Consider the following 16,134-nt stretch of genomic DNA (forward strand, 5'->3'; position numbering starts at 1 on the left):
GTTATATCAAAGTTTCTACAAGCGCACAGAATATAAGTTCGCCTGAATTGTCACCTGTGTCCAATACATGACTTGTCATAATCAGAGTTCCAACACACGCAAAATTTATAAGTTCAACTTGGCTGATGGACTCAATGTCCATTATAAAGACTTTGTCATACATTAGAGTTCACATGTGTGCAATTTATATTTCAACACGACTGTCAGAATTTGTCCCACACGAATACTTGGAATCATTCGAAGTTAGACTCTGTCAGCACTTCGACAAACACTGCAGTGTGGAGAGTCAGGGTGGACACCTAGCTATGACTGTCTGATCAGGGTCAAATGTGCTCAGCTTATATTCAGTTTGGGGATCCTACGTCATCAGATGGCGATGTTGAAGGCAAAGACTTTCAACAGCATGAATCCCTCGACAGATTTTCTTGAGATTCATAATTTTGATGTTTGTTATCCTCTTCAAAATGACGTATCTCTCAAGTCGCGATTATTATTATTATTATTATTATATTTATAGGAGTTTTAAAATTTTTTCAATCGAATGTTCGCGAAGGCGTGATGTTCATATCCAGAACATACAAGGCCATGCAGGCCACACGTGGTGTCAGGCGGGTAGTCTTATCTTTTCCCTGCAGCTACGTCACACACACAGCTGTCGCTGGCTCGATTGCTCGCTGCTCCGAACGTAAGCAAACCAAGTTTGCTCTGAACGTCTTGCGTGATGATCAAGTACAATTAATAGTGAAAAAAAAAAAAACGGCATGTACAAGTCGTAACCGGTACAATATATGACTCGCAGTCGAGCGAAATACATAGAAGTCTGCAGAACAGAATATCAAAACACAAGATCAGAATAACTATGACCCCAAACTGTAATAAGTACCTTATATTTTGAAGAGCAGAACCTGTAGGCTCTATATAATAATGACTCGAGGCAGGATGTCCAGTAGGGCGGACAGTAATTCCACCCAAAATAAATTTAAATTTGTACATTTTTACGCCGCAGTCAAACGTCTCGATCCTTACCACACCAGACATTGTTGCCTCTCCAAGAGAGCAAAAGAATAATGAATTGAGAGAGAGAAATGCTTTGGCAATTTTAGTTGCTCAGAGAGCGCCATCTGTCAAAAAGAACTAAATATGTTGCATTAGGGAACATGGTATAGACTGGTTGTCATTGACATCGCCAAAGAATGCGATAATAGAATGGCGTGACCCAGGGAGACCTTGGTGTGGCACACATTCCCACCGCTCCGCGGAATGTGAGTCCTTTCCCCGGTGATAAGCCATAGGGTTGAAACTTAAACCTACCTGTGCGCACACAACTATAAGTTTATAATAAAAATACTTTAAACATAGGAAGATCAAAATTTACAAGGAACAAAATAAATTTTTACAAGTGTCTCGAAGGAATATGAAGGTGCAAGTGTCTTTTCACATAGGCCAACATATTGCCTTAAAGAACGATGTCATTTCTAGGTGAACACGTATGGTTATTTATTTGCACAAAACTAATCGATTGAGTCCAAGTTGGTGTACTTTGCTATTTATTATATTGTTTGCTCTTGTCTTCCTTCTTGGGCATGGGATAAGGTTAGATTTCTGTTTCATTTCCTTTCTCACGGCCGTCCTCTTGAAGGGATAACCTTTTTACCTGTAACAGAAAAGATCTGAGCGTTTTGTTGCCAACAACAAACTTAAACTTATTTGAATTCAACAAAACGAAAACGATATAAAGTAGCGAAAGGAATAGCTCCATGAAGGAAGGTTACTATCTCCGAGGGTGGTATGCTTTTATTTTAGAAACGTATGCCTTGGATAGAACATGGGTAGTGATATCCTCTAATTTTACCGTGACGGGTCCCAGAAATTCAACGATCCTTTTTGGGTCAGACCATTTCCGACATAGTTTTCCGCTGATGTGGTCCACAGGAGAACTGACGGGGAAACTTTCAGTCAGGACCAAATCTCCAAGTTGGAAGGGCACAGGTCTCCTTCCCTTGTTGCATCTTTGTGCCACCTTGTTTCTGGCTTTGATATGCTGTTTGGAGGCAATTTTCCATTTTTCTTGGACATCCATGTGACGGGAAGGTTCAGAATGATACACAATATTCCAACTCCAAGAATTGTTCAGTAAGAGTGAACCAGCTGGACTCGTAGATATCTGTGTTGAAACCTGGGCTGGAAAAAAAAAAAAAAAGACAGATAAGCATCCCAACAGGATTGATTATTATAATGAAAAGCAGATAAACACGTTTTGAGATTACAATGAAATCTCTCAACATGATTAGTTTGGGGGTGATTAAGGCTGAGACGGATTTATTTACTGACCCAAGAAAAGCACGTTACGGAAATTCGTGCTAGTAAATCCCGACGAGTTGTCGGATACTAATATCGTAGGTGGGCCAAAGATGCTAAAAACATGTTTAGGCAATGTTAACGGTGACATTTGAATTAATTTTGTAAACAGAAAATAGCCAAATGAATTTGGAGAACCCATCGATGACGGATAATTTACCTACGTTGCCATTTTGAGATTTCATTAGTGGTCCGAAGAAATCGACAAATCATTTCTTTCTGGGAGAACTGGCAATGTCGGCAGAATGAAAGCCGACCTGACTATTTTGAACGGGCTTGTATTTTTTACAAACATCACAGATTTTGATGTATTCAAAGACCTCCTTCAAATTTGGTCAGTAGTAGACCCGAGCAACTTTGTGAAAGGATTTTAGTTGCCAGGGATTTTCGCCCAAATAAAAATAAAAGTAATAATTCAGAATCATAGGCCTTAAGTCATGGGGAACGAATATTTTGGAAGTTTTGCTGTGAGGACTCTTATGGCATAGTGGACCCTTTCTTATCTTGAAGGTTTTCCAACCTTGTTATTTCAAAGAAAGCCTGTCTGTTAAGCGTGTACATTCATTGTCCTTCCTTTGGAATTCAGACAGATCGTTAAAACTAAAAGGATAGTTTTGAAGAACACACATGGGAAGAGGGTATCCGAACTAGACCCGGTGTCACAATCAGCTGTCTCCACTTCTTCAAACATGCGCGACAAACAATTGGCAACAATGTTGTCTTTATCTCTCATGTGCAACAGTAAATTGTAGGATGATAATCGAAGAATCCAATGAGCTGTCTTCCCTAACTTTTAACGTTGGCACTCGTCCAGGATAGCGCTTGATTGTCCATGTGGACCCAAAAATGTCGATGTTCGAGGTATGAATGAAATGTTTCAAGGCCAAGGACAACAGCCAAACATTCCTGTTTATACGCAGAATACCTGACTTCAGAGTCGAGTAATCTCTTACTGAAATATGCGTAAGGAGCCAGACTGTCGTCTTCAAGTTCCTGACTTAACACAGCAGAGAGAGCAATATCACTAGCATCGCACTGAAAGACAGTCATTGTTGAAGTCGGGACCGTGCAACACGGGAGCTTGGCAGAGGGCGTCTTTAAGCTTACAGAAAACCGAGCTCGATAGCTGCAGTCGCTTAAGTGCGGCCAGTATACAGTATTCGGAAGATAGTAGGTTCAAACCCCACTGTCGGCAGCCCTGAAAATGGTTTTCCGTGGTTTCCCATTTTCACACCAGGCAAATGCTGGGGCTGTACCTTAATTAAGGCCAGGGCCACTCCTAGCCCTTTCCTGTCCCATCGTCGCCATAAGACCTATCTGTGTCGGTGCGACGTAAAGCAACTAGCAAAAAAAAAAAAAAAAAAAAAAAAAAAAGGGCTTACAGAAGGCACGTTCTTGATCACCCCAGAAGAAAAGTGTGTTTTTCTTTTTTAAGAAGTTCAATGGAGCTGAAATTTCTGAGATATTGTGGATGAATCTACTGTAGAATCCTACCATGCCAAGAAATCTGCAGACACCTCGGAGATTTTTAGGCCTGGGAAAATCACGAATGCATTTAACCCTCTCAAGATTAATGGAGATGCCAGAGCTGGAAACGATGTGCCTGAAAATTTGATCCGCCTAGAGCATAAGGACACCTCTTCAGGATTGACAGTAAATCCATGCCTTTCCGATCTAGTGATAAACTCTTGCAGATGAGTGACGTGCTCCTCGACTGTATTGGGAAAAAGTACGTTGTCGTCCAAGAGAGGGCAAAAGAATAATCAATTGAGAGAGAAATGTTTTGGTAATTTCAGATGGTCAGAGAGCGCCATGTGTCAAAGAGAAGTGAATATTACTTCACATCAGGGAACATTGTATAGACCGGTTGTCATTGACATCGCCATAGAATACTTTAAGGTTAAGTTAATATTCCACCTTTACAATACCAAAAGTTTGTCTAATTAAATAATTAATTAATTAATAATTAGACAAACTTTTGGTATTGTAAAGGTGGAATATTAACTTAACCTTAAAGTATACGTACCACAATACGGACTTTACAATGAAATTTATTTTATATAATAATCGCCATAGAATGCGATAATAAAGTGGTGCGACCCAGGGAGACCTTGGTATGGCACAGAAGGCAGCAGACTTATCTCAAAAGATTTAACAAACTTGCAACTTCAAGATTTATTTAAACTCCACTTGGATTAATCAACACTTTTCTTTGTTATTATTCTAAAGAAAGCTTCAATTCAAGACAGCAGTAAATTGTGTTCTTATAGAACTACTAATGTGCAACTTGTTACCACATTTTTAGACAAGGACATTCATAAAAGTATATACAACCTGGGTCTGAAAAGTTTGGTGAATGGTCGCCTAGGTTGTACACCGTGCTAGTTCAGACGATGCGCTCGTGCATATGCATTGTGAGACATGACATCAAGTGCCCCTTATCAGTCAACTTAGTTAAACGGAGTTGAACGCTGGAACACTTTGCACGGAGTCAGTGTGAGGACTCGTGTCATTGCACAATGGAGCAACGCGTTAACATGAGGTTTTGCTTTCACGTAGGCAAAACGGCAACGGAAACACACACAATATCTAGTCTATTCTAGAGACTAGTTGCTAGATACGCAGTATTTTTTTAGTAATTTAGTGACAGAATTTCAATGATAACGTAGTGACTTTTCTAAAGATATTTGGAGACAGTTCTGACTCATTTTAATTTATCTGAATATAAATTAAATGAGTGTGTCTGTACATTGCTCAGAATTTAAAAATAATTAAATGAAATGGTGTATGGCTTTGAGTTCCGGAAATGTCCGAGTACATGTTCGGCTCACCAGGTGTAGGTCTTTTGATTTGACGGTCGTAGGCGACCTGCGTCGTGATGACGAAGATGACGCATACATCCAGCCCCCATGCCAGCGAAATTAACAAATGGTTAAAATTCGTGACCCCGCCGGGAATCGAACCGTGGACCCCCTGTAACCAAAGGCCAGCATGCTAACCATTTAGCCATGGAGCTGGACTTGAAAAGAATATTTCTATACTGGTCGTGACCATAGTAACAAGAAGAAATGCACGTTTTAATTTTCCGTAATGTATGTATGAATGCGCATCAGGAGAAAACGGTTGACGACAATTTAATGAAAATCGGTATGTAAGTCGCTACAATCTAGGCCATAAATAATTGTTCACGCTGAGTGAAATGGTAGTTTAGGGGAAGGGCTAAAATTTAATTTTCCCTTATTTATGTTGTTATTGACCCTATCAATAAATACTACCATTGCCCTCTAGTATACATCAGCCTCCCCACTTTAAGAATACATGCGAACATCAAGAAGTACTTACTTTCTCCACCGGAGCGCTGCAAGCGTGGCCAGGCAGAACGAGCGGCACGCAGTTCCCTACAGCTGTTAGGCCTACATTCTGATGATTTTCCTGTTGATCGGTTTACTGTTTAAGTATTTCACTCTCTCAAAACGTTCAGTCACTTCATCTCCAATGTTTTTAAGATACTCGGGATAAGAGTTTTGCAGATTACCTGACCTAATTTTTCAGCATGATTAGAACTGTCATTTGAGTCGCACTTTAAAACCTCCGAACTCTTCAAAACAGGCAGAACTACGGTAGTTAAAGATTAACAAATTTTGCAGCTTCACACACGAAATCATTAACAATGTTTATAATCCACACCAACCGTTCTGATGGATAGAAGAAGACATTACACCGATCTTGCTTAAAAATTATGTCCATTAGTGGAGAACTGCATTTTTCTTGTTGAATTAGGCTACGGCATGATTCACAAGTTACTTCTTTTCTTATTTCCTTCACAACGAAATCACTGAGGAAAGCAAGCGATGGAAGTTTAATAGACACTACCTCCAGACCTGTAAAAGAAATAAGGGTATTAAGTTTACTGCATAATAACAGTATGGTTATAATTTAGAATACTGTTATCTAATAACCCACAGTAAATAAATTTTGTAAAAGTGAGTATACGTACAATGCAGCTTGTGAAGATTTTGCAGGATTTCTGTCACTGTTCCTGGAATGTTTGGGATCACTTCCGATGGGACTGATTGAGATGACTTGACACAGCTAATAACATTTATCTCACGAGTATGTTGATTTCGCCGTTTCAAAGGAATTCCTATCTTCAAAATTTTGTTGAGGGCAAGTACTACAGCCCTTGAATCCAGCATGTCATTGTTGCCTGAAGTTCTCCTCACAATGCTAAAGAACATTTCTAGGGAATCGCTGTTAAATCCTCTAGTTAGCACAAAATGAAAGCCAGACGACAATAAGTATCGGATACAGAGAACTATAGAACACGTAGTTAGCCGAATAGCCTCGTAAGTTTCATTGCTGAGAAAACTCGCTCCTTGCTCATGGCATGCTTCCTTCACATCTTCAAGATATACCAGAAACTCACTCTCCAGCCAGTGAAGCCTGTCATCATCTGTGTTGAAAAGATGGACCTTGTCAGCGCAAAACTTAGCGTTGTTGTGACTGCTAACATCATGGATATTGAACCATTTCTGAATCATTTTCATGAAGTATATAGTCGCTGTGCAGTCTTGGAACAAGTGGGCTTTTGGATGTCCTGAATGTTTTTCGAGATATTCCAGAGTGGACCGAGGAATCCTGTGTAAATTTAATAGAATTATATTGCAATTCTACATTAGGCCTATTATGGGACCCTTCAGTGAAATGCCAAGTCATTTCAATACGTCTCGTACAAAAAATAAAAAAAATAAAAATGTTTAATGAAATGAAATAAAATTAAATGAACCGTACCTCTATGTGATCTTTTAATTCGCTGATGATTGCTCGACACACTTGTGGTACAGATTTGCATATAACTACCGCACGAGTTGGCCGTGCGGTTAGGGGCGCGCAGCTGTGTACTTGCATCCGGGAGATAGTGGGTTCGAACCCCACTGTCGGCAGCTTTGAAGATGGTTTCCGATTTTCACACCAGGCAAATGCTGGGGCTGTACCTCAATCAAGGCCACGGCCGCTTCCTTCCCATTCCTAGCACTCTCCTATCCCATCGTCGCCATAAGACGTATCTGTGTCGGTGTGATGTAAAGCAAATAGAATAAAAAAAAATTTGACTTGCTTGGCTTTTCTGAAGAGATACTGCAAGCTGGTGAAGCTGTCACCGGTGGCTAAAAATCTCAAAGTAAGTGCCAATTTATCTTGAAGATATATAGCTTTTCTAAATTTTGTGTCCCTTGTTTTTGTTTTCGGCTCCACCAAATTTAATAAATACTCAAAATCGGTCAGTGATATACGAGTGAAATTCTTAAAATATCCACTTATTTCTTGCGATTTCAAATCCAGAAGCAAATTGGAATTAGCTTTACTTTTGTAAAAGCCACCTTGCCACCAATGACAGGGGTATTTATAGTCCTCGATCAGGTAATGCAGCAGAATATACACAGCACTTATGACGAGTATACTATACGACATTGTTGCATGTGTCATAACGAACGCTGCCGAACTACTGGTGTTCGCATTGAGGTTTGACGAACATACACAGTATAGAAGGTTGCAGCAACCGTTGCATTGCATGTTGCAGCCTCCTAGTGAGTAACCGCCTGGCTTAGCTCCCTCTTGCACTGCAAGATTGTAATTCAGAGATATTTCAAGATCTTTCTTTTGTACCATGGGAGAGTAAATGTGGATACTAATTATTCATAGAGTGAGGGATAATAAATATATAATAGTAATATACAGATATGTCAATAACATTTGTTAACAATTTCTGGTTTAGCTCTCTCTTACATTCTAGCACACAATATTTTATGTTGAAATTATACATGTCATTGTTTTGTTATGCATTGTCCATTGTGGCAACCCTTAGCTGAGGGAAATTTTGTAAATAAGAAATTACAAACCCACTTATGAAATACAATGTGGTTGCACATTAATGATTCTGAATGCATTGAAGTAATTGCACTTAGAACTAGTAAATATGTGGATTTACCTAATTTTGGGTTATTGAAATCAATGGAAAAACCAGTTTTCTCCTATGAGGTCACAATACTTAGGCACACAGCAGAATTTTAAAAAACAATACCAGCAAACATTGATGTAGTAGTGTCACAATATATAAAGGGCAATCAAATGAAAACTGAACACATGCCATAAGAAATATTCCACATGAAAGGTGGCAACGCTGTTGTTACGTATCGATACTGCCATCGCTATGGTAGGAGACCTGCATAATGATAACTCACAGGTGAACACAGTTGGGTTATGTTTTTGTTGGTGCGTGGACTGGTCTAGTGTGTTCGTCCAGCTGTAGAAATGGAGGCGAGCAGAGAAATATGGCTCATTTTCTGGTGTCTGAGGGTCCTGGAATAAGCGAAACTCATCGTCACATGTCTGCCGTATATGATGAACACTGCATGGCCATTGCGAGTGTGCACGAGTGGCATAGGAGCTTCCCAGAAGTGCAGTGATGTGCAGGATAGGCTCTTCGAGCCTGTACTCCTACTCTTCAGCAGTTTTGTTACAAAACACTTCAGCATCTTCTGTACAGCCCAGATCTTTCTCCTTGTGATTTTTTACATTCTTGGTGACCTGAAGAAAGACATTCATGGACGTCGGTTTCATTTGGACGAGGAAGTGCAAATTTGGGTGCGGTTGTGGATCAGTCAGCAACCTACTTCTTTCTACAAAACTGGGATTGTCTCATCTCCCAGTGGGAGATATGTATTAACAGTTTGGTAATTACTTTTGAGTAAACCGAGCTCGATAGCTGCAGTCGCTTAAGTGCGGCCAGTGTCCAGTATTCCTGTCCCATTGTTGCCATAAGACCTATCTGTGTCAGTGCGACGTAAAACTTGCAAAAAAAAAAAAAAAAAACAACTTTTGAGTAAAGCCATTCCATGGTTTCATCATTATTATTATTATTATTGTTTTCGAATAGGTCTACTATGGACCACGTTAAGCATCATTCGTTTACAGTTCTTCCTCTTTCGATCGGCCCAGTACTTCTTCATCCTTTCGGAGTGGGCTTCTTTACGTTCTCGTGACAAGTTGTTGCCGGTCCGTTTTTTGCTACTTTGATCTTGGAATCCCTTAATTTTGTTGATGATTTTTCTGTATTCCTGTCTGTTGTATACTGCCTGCTGTGATATATTATTTTCCTCCATATCCTCCTTGACCCCTTTAAGCCAGCTAGTTTGTGTCTTCCTGTTCTCCATGTATTCCAGAATTCGCTTGGCTGTTCTCTCTGGTGGCATTCTTTTAATGTGTCCGTAGAAGCAGTCTTCTCTTCTTGAAGGATGTTGTGATTTTTTTGGTCCTTTTGTATAGTTCCTCATTTGGTCGCAGTCTAAATTCTTGACCCACTTTCCTGGGCCCTAGTATCTTCCTCAAGATCTTCCTTTCTGTCTTTTCAATGTTTTCTAGTAAGCCCTTCCTGTTCAGTGGAATACATTCGATCGCATATAGACTTTCTGGTTTGATGACAGTGTTGTAATGTCTGATTTTTGCAGTGAATGAAACTGATTTTTTATTGTAGACATTTTGACATAACTGGCATGCTGCTTCCATCTTTCTTGCCCTTTCCTGTAATGCTATTCCTGGTAGTCCTGTTGGGGTTATCCATTCCCCTAGATATTTAAACTTCTGTACTCTTTTAATTGTTCCATATTTGGTGACAATATTTTGTGTTGGATCCTTTTTGTCCTGAATCATTAGTTCCGTCTTTTCGAAGGATATCTGAAGTCCCGTCTTTACAGCAGTCTCTTGAAGTGTTTCAATTTGTACCTTGGCTGTTTCAGTGTCTTCTGCCAGTATTGCCATATCATCTGCGAATGCTAGACAGTCAATTTTGATTCCAGATCTTCCCAGTGATATTCCATTTTTCACCCCTAATTCCATCAGTCTCTTCCTCCACTCTCTGACCACTTTTTCAAGTATAACATTAAACAGAAGTGGTGACATCCCGTCCCCTTGTCGGACACCTGTTTCGATCTTGAATGGTTTTGACAACATACCCATAAACTTAACCTGTGATGTAGTGTCAGTGATGGTTTCTTTGATTAAATTTCTAGTTTTTTTATCTATCCCAAACTCTTCTAACGTGCTTATCAAGGTTGCTCTGTCGACTGAATCATAGGCTTTCTTAAAATCCACAAATACAATCACTAGATTTTTGGCTGTGAGTGCACGTAGTTGTATTATGGAGATTAGGTTGAAAATTTGCTCGCTGCATGATCTCCCTTTCCGGAATGCTGCCTGGTATTCACCAAGTTCTTTTTCTATTATCCCTTCAGTCCTGTTTTGTAGTGCCTTGGATAGAATTTTAGAGGCAACTGGTGGCAATGATATTCCTCTGTAATTGTTAACGTTTGTTCTGTCTCCTTTTTTGTGCAGCGGGTGTATTAATGATGTCTTCCATTCCTTTGGGATGCTCTCCGTCTGCCAAATCTCCTCAAACAGTGCTTCTAGCTGAGTCACTAAGTGTTCTCCGGCATATTTTAATAACTCTGCAACTATTGAATCTTCACCTGACGTCTTATTGTTCTTCAGTCCTGTTATTATTCCCCTGATTTCTTCTTTATTAGGTGGTTCTGAGTCCGGTGTCTGGTTCTTGGGTTTCTCAAACATTAGAGTTTCCTCTGGTTTTTTACAGTTCAGTAGTTTCTGGAAATAATTTGCAAGGTGTTGGCAATTCTGTTCATTTCCAGTGATTAGATTTCCTTCGTCATCTTTAAAGCATAGGGTTGGCGGTTTGTATCTTGTTAAGTTCCTCCTGAATGTCTGGTAGAAATTACGTGTATTGTTTTTCACGAAATCTTCTTCTAGTTTCTTTAGTTGCTGTGTGTCATAATGTTTTCGTTCACCTCTTATGGTTTTAGCTGTTGTTTTCCTTTGTGCTTTGAATGACTCCCAGTCTTCTGGTTTCTTAGTTGAGTTCCATTTCTTCCATGTCTGAGCCCTTCTTTGTAGTGCTTCTTCGCAAACTTCATTCCACCACGGATGTTTCTTCTTTTTACTTCGTAGGATTGTTTGTTCCGCTGCTTGTTGTATTGATGTTGCCATCTCAGTCCAACTGTGACTTTGAATCTTATTTATCCTGTTCTGGTATTCATTCACAGTCTGCTGATTGAACTTCAGATCTTCTATTCTGTATCTTGTAATTTTTGTACCACTACTTTTTCTCCTTTCTGGTGTTACCGGTAATTTCATCTTAATTTTTGTCAGATAGTGGTCAGAGTCGAAGTTTGCTCCTCTAGCTACATGTACCTTGAATTTCTCTGGAGTTTTCATAACTGATTGCAACATGGTCACTCTGAAATTTGCCCAATAATTTGTTAGGTGATATCCATGTTGTTTGTTTCTTTGGCTTCTTCTGGAACTTGGTGGTCATGATGTTCAAATTGAATTTTTCACACAACTCTATCAACCTCTTACCATTCATGTTTGTCTTGCTGTGAGCCGTGAATTTTCCTGTGGTTCTTGATGGTTCATTCCTTCCAATTTGTGCATTGAAGTCTCCTAGCAGAATTACAACATTTTTCTCTGGAGTATTTCCTAGAATTTCTTCCAGACCTTCCCAAAATTTTTCTACTTTCTGTGGATTTTGTTGGTTGTCCTTATTTATTGGTGCATGTGCATTTATTATTGTGTATTTCTTGTTCTTGTTTTTGAAAGTTAGTGTTGACATCCTTGGCGAGGTGGATTTGAATTCCGTTATCTTGTCTGCCATTGAATTGTGTACTACAAATGCTGTTCCAAACATCCAGAGACCTTTAGTGTTTTGTATTTTCTCTGCTGGTTTACCTTTATAAATCCTGTAGTTGTGTGTTTGTACCGTATTTTCGTCTTGGTATCTTGTTTCTTGTATAGCTAATATTTTCATCTCTTGTTCATCCGTCATTTTAGTCAGTTCCATTTGTTTCCCTATTTTCAACATCGAGTTTACATTCAGTGTCCCTATGAACGTTCTGTGTTTACATTTGTGATTTGTCTTTGGGATTCTAAGACCCTCCGACTGGTCTTGACTTGCGCAATGCTGCTGGACCCCCGGATCCGAATGCCCAGCTTCAGTAGCTTCGCCACCACGAGGATATGAGTTACTCATTGCACCTTTCATGACTGATACTTGTTTAGAGCTTGTGCTTCTAGAAATTTGCATTTCCATCTGCTACGACTTGGTTCGCTGCACCAAGAAGTTTTCCAGGCCGCCCCTAACATGGGGAACAGACGCTACGGGAATGGCAGAGTGCTTTTTAGGCGGCACTCACTCGCCTTGTCACATTGCCGTCACTGGATATATGTGGCATTTTTTAGAGACTATGGTGCCCTCCACAGTCCCACCACATCCTGGTGGCAATGCCGCTGTTGGTCCGGGACTGCTTATTTGTCAGGTTTCCCTGCTTATATTGCAGCTGCCCTCCATATCTGGAGGGATGCCCACTATCCGCCACCTGTGGACCCGCCTGGTCGCAGTCAGCTCTGCGTCCCATACACTGGGCAGGATTATTATTATTATTATTATTATTATTATTTTCCACTAATTGTAGTTACAGTTTAGGGATGGTGAATGGAGAAAGGGCATAGCCCCACATACACAAAAGTGCCTCCATCACCACTTAAAATTATAATATACAATTACATTCTACATAGTGTTCTTATATACAGTTACCGTATTTACATAGGCATATTTACATAATACTCGCAAGACCTGTTCAACATTCAAGTAATTCGACACACACGCAGAGTCTCTCCCTCTCTCTCTAGAAACCCCACATATATTTTAGCTAGACCGGCCCACTCATACCCATTTACCGTCTCAATCACTCGGGATCCCATAACTTTCATCCATCCTCCCACTCATACTGAACGTTCACACAGTAGATAAATTATGTTTTGTACAGAGGGTTTCGTTATATATACATCCTTTTTACGTCTTTACAAAAATTTTCTGCAGGTAGTTCTTTTATCTGCGGTGGGAGTTCATTCCACAACCGAGCAGAACGACTAAAGAAGCCACTTTGATATGATGCTGTTCTTGCAAATGGAGGGAAAAGGGACACACCTCAACCTCTTTGGGCGGAACGATAGTTCAGCTATAAGCGGTTGAAAGGTTTTATATGAATGTTACCTGCGAGGGATTTTCTCAGGAAAGCAATATCTATTTGTTTACAGAGGGTTGTTATGGAGGGCAGTGACCTGGCTGTATTTAAGTGACCGTGTTCAGTAATTAGTCGTTCTGCTCGGCGTTGAACTCCCTCTAGTTTCATCATGTTCTCCACTGTAGTAGGGTGCCAGGAAGGAAGCCTGTACAACAGTATTGGCCGTACTAATGACAAATAGGCCGTCTGAACGACTTTTTTTCCTGGCTCCCAGTAGAGATCTGCGGATGAATCCCAGGACTCGGTATGCTTTGCACCTTATTTCCTCAACATGCTTATTCCATTTTAAATTGCTGCAGATGTGAATGCCAAGCAATTTTATTGAGGTACAAGGCATCAGGTTTTTACCACACAGGGAAATTTCGTGTTGTAACTGTGATCTTGCTCTAGTTAAGCGGATATATTTACATTTCTGTACATTTATACACATTCTATTTATTTTGCACCACAGAACCACATTATCGAGATCTGACTGTAACTTATTTACGTCGTTCTCGTTGCGAATGGCTCTGTAAATGATGGTGTCATCAGCGTACTGTGCCATAGAAGACGATACACAACCTGGCAGATCCAGCGTAAATATTGTGTACAGCAGCGGCCCTATCACACTACCTTGAATCACACCCGAGGTGACTGAGGTTTGTTTTGACCTGGTCCCACTGAACACAACGCTCTGCGTCCGACCTACCAGGATTGATCGAAACCATGCCTGCAGATTGCCTTGAATGCCTTACTTGTTAAGTTTTAACAACAGTCGTTGATGAGGTACCTGATCAAAGGCCTTACTCCAGTCGAGAGTTACGCAGTCCACTTGGGATATATTAGACTGGTCCAGGGAATGTTGCCACTCATCAATTACTGTTGTTAAAAGTGTAGTATAGGATTTTCCAGGGAGGAATCCATGTTGGTTGTTATTCAACAGGTTTCTCTCGTTCAGAAAATCCAGCACATGTTTAACAATTAGGCGTTCCATGCATTTACATAAGCCAGATGTAATAGACAGTGGGCTATAGTTGTCTACATTTTCCCTGCCACAGTCTTTGAATACGGGAACGACATTTGCTTTCTTCCATTCTTCTGGAACAGTCCCACTGTTCATTGAAATGTCAAATATTGCACAGAGAGAAGGTGCTAATGCTTCTGCACAGCGATGGAGAATTCTGGCTGGCACGTTGTCTGGGCCGTTCGCAGCATGAGGTCTAGTTCTCCGAAGACTTGTTACGACCTCATTAACAGTGAAGTACAAGCTAGTTACGGGCAGAAAGGGAGGGGTTGGCCTTGGAGTGAACATGTCTTCATCCTTGTCAGCAGTGGAGAAGTTATTTTTAAATTTACTATTGAATGTGTGTGCTATTTCTTGGGGAGAGGAAACTGATAGTCCGTTGTACTTAAAGACGGATGGAGCACTTTTGCCGCTTTTGTTTCTAATGAAAGCCCATAGCTCTTTACTATTGGAACTAAGGCTGTGGATATATGAACTGTAGGCATCATGGATTAATGATTTGAGTTTGTTCCTAGCCAGTCTGTACTTCTCCCACCTACTGTCAGTTGGGTTTTCCTTCCATTTCCTGTATAAATAATTTCTCTTTCGAATACCTGATGTTATCTCTTTATTGATCCTTGTCGTTTTTCGCTTATTAGAGATAGAAACTTTCGGCACAACTTGATCGACACATTCAAAAAATACTTTTTTCCAGTTTTCCCAGATCGTTGATATTTATATCACCGGTGAAGGACGCGAGGGGAATAGGAAGACTTTTTAATAGAAGAGAGGAAAGATCGTTCCAGTTGGTACGGGAAAAATTATATATTGTTCTGGAGTGGAGTTTTGGGGAGGGTTTTCTGTAGCTCAAAGTTGTAATTATGGCTTAATGATCACAAAATCCAGGTGTTACGTCCAGGAACTGGACGGATGATGGAGAGTTAGTAAGGAACAGGTCTAGTGTGGAGCAGGAATTTTGAGTAATATGAGTCGCTTCGAACACTAACTGATGGAGGAAAATGTCGTGGAAGGTGGAGAGAAAACTATCAGCAAGAGGATTGTTTGATACTGGGGCAGCATTTCTAGACCAAGTAATTTCAAGATTGAAGTTACCAGCAATATAAATTGCGTCATAATTATTCTGTACTTGTTGCACACGATCCAGAGAGGAGAGCAAGGCATCGTTCATTGTTTGTGAGGACTTTGGTGTACGATATACAGATACGATGAGGAATTTATTACTACCGCACGTAATTTCTACCCACACGGCTTCACCTGTCGTCTCCAACTCGGGACGTCTAGTTGGATTACACTCTGGTTTTGCGGCAATAAGAACTCCGCCTCCTGTGGTTAGAGTGCGGTCCTTGCGGAACAGGCTGAAAGAATCTGGTAGCACTTCTGAGTCATTAATTGTGTCTGAAAGCCATGTTTCACTGATACACACAACAGAGGGATCTAGGCTTGAGAGCGAAGCGAGAATATATTCTTTTCTCCCTGGACGTAAAATGCTGCGTGCGTTAAACGCAAAGAGAGTTAGATTATTATTTACATATTTAAAGTTGTAGCTAATTACAGAGTCACTGGTGTTGGTAAAGAAAGAGTTCGTTAGTGGCGGCATTTCGCATTGCCAGCAAGTCCACG

The 16,134-nt window shown here is 40.4% G+C and overlaps 1 long non-coding RNA gene across 1 annotated transcript; it reads right to left on the minus strand.

Annotated features, from left to right (window-relative positions):
• Positions 1-507: 507 nt before the first annotated feature.
• Positions 508-7,301, minus strand: LOC136884932 (uncharacterized). Its single transcript, XR_010861439.2, has 3 exons — positions 6,356-7,301; positions 5,701-6,239; positions 508-2,181 (listed from the first exon to the last, which is right to left on the minus strand). It is a non-coding gene; the product is annotated as an uncharacterized lncRNA (long non-coding RNA).
• Positions 7,302-16,134: the final 8,833 nt, after the last annotated feature.

This window comes from Anabrus simplex, chromosome 13 (assembly GCF_040414725.1).
Source record: "Anabrus simplex isolate iqAnaSimp1 chromosome 13, ASM4041472v1, whole genome shotgun sequence".
Taxonomy (NCBI): domain Eukaryota; kingdom Metazoa; phylum Arthropoda; class Insecta; order Orthoptera; family Tettigoniidae; genus Anabrus; species Anabrus simplex.